Source organism: Choloepus didactylus, chromosome 7 (assembly GCF_015220235.1).
Source record: "Choloepus didactylus isolate mChoDid1 chromosome 7, mChoDid1.pri, whole genome shotgun sequence".
NCBI classification, from domain to species: domain Eukaryota; kingdom Metazoa; phylum Chordata; class Mammalia; order Pilosa; family Megalonychidae; genus Choloepus; species Choloepus didactylus.
This window is the reverse complement of record NC_051313.1, coordinates 36199135-36200872: the sequence shown is the minus strand read 5'-3', so window position 1 is coordinate 36200872 and position 1738 is coordinate 36199135.

The window sequence follows — 1738 nt, the reverse complement described above, 5'->3', positions numbered from 1 at the left end:
TATCGTTGATTTCTCAGGGTTTTCTAGATATAAGATCATATCATCTGCAAACAATGACAGTTTTACTTCTTCTTTTCCAATTTGGATGCCTTTTATTTCTTTGTCTTGCCGGACTGCCCTGGCTAGCACTTCCAGCACAATGTTGAATAACAGTGGTGACAGCGGGCATCCTTGTCTTGTTCCTGATCTTAGAGGGAAGGCTTTCAGTCTCTCACCATTGAGTACTATGCTGGCTGTGGGTTTTTCATATATGCTCTTTATCATGTTGAGGAAGTTTCCTTCAATTCCTACCTTTTGAAGTGTTTTTATCAAAAATGGATGTTGGATTTTGTCAAATGCTTTTTCAGCATCTATTGAGATGATCAATTGATTTTTCCCTTTCGAGATTTTAATGTGTTGTAATGCATTGATTGTTTTCCTTATGTTGAACCATCCTTGCATGCCTGGAATGAACCCCACTTGGTCATGGTGTATGATTTTTTTAATGTGTCTTTGGATTCGATTTGCAAGTATTTTGTTGAGGATTTTTGCATCTATATTCATTAGGGAGATTGGCCGGTAGTTTTCCTTTTTTGTAGCATCTTTGCCTGGTTTTGGTATTAGATTGATGTTAGCTTCATAAAATGAGTTAGGTAGTGTTCCATTTTCTTCAATGTTTTGAAAGAGTTTGAGTAAGATTGGTGTCAGTTCTTTCTGGAAAGTTTGGTAGAATTCCCCTGTGAAGCCATCTGGCCCTGGGCATTTATTTGTGGGAAGATTTTTGATGACTGATTGGATCTCTTTGCTTGTGATGGGTTGGTTGAGGTCTTCTATTTCTTCTCTGGTCAGTCTAGGTTGTTCATATGTTTCCAGGAAATTGTCCATTTCCTCTACATTATCCAGTTTGTTGCCATACAGTTGTTCATAATATCCTCTTATAATTTTTTTAATTTCTTCAGGATCTGCAGTTATGTCACCTTTTTCATTCATTATTTTGTTTATATGGGTCTTCTCTCTTTTTGATTTTGTCAGTCTAGCTAGGGGCTTGTCAATCTTGTTGATCTTCTCAAAGAACCAACTTTTGGTGATATTTATCCTCTCTATTGTTTTTTTGTTCTCTATGTCATTTATTTCTGCTTTAATCCTTGTTATTTCTTTTCTTGTACTTGGTTTAGGATTGGTTTGCTGTTCATTTTCTAGCTTCTTCAGTTGATCCATTAGTTCTTTGATTTTGGCTCTTTCTTCCTTTTTAATATATGCGTTTAGTGCTATAAACTTCCCCCTTAGCACTGCTTTTGCTGCATCCCATAGGTTTTGGTATGTTGTGTTCTCATTTTCATTCGTCTCTATATATTTAGCAATTTCTCTTGCTATTTCTTCTTTAACCCACTGATTGCTTAGGAGTGTGTTGTTTAACCTCCAGGTATTTGTGAATTTTCTAAGTCTCTGATGGTTATTGACTTCTAATTGTATTCCATTGTGGTCAGAGAATGTGCTTTGAATAATTTCAATCTTTTTAAATTTATTGAGGCTTGTTTTATGTCCCAGCATATGATCTATTCTGGAGAAAGTTCCGTGAGCACTAGAAAAGTATGTGTATCCTGGTGATTTGGGATGTAATGTCCTGTAGATGTCTGTTAAATCTAATTCATTTATCAGATTGTTTAGGTTTTCAGTTTCCTTATTGGTCTTCTGTCTGGTTGATCTATCTATAGGAGAGAGTGATGTGTTGAAGTCTCCCACAATTATTGTGGAAACA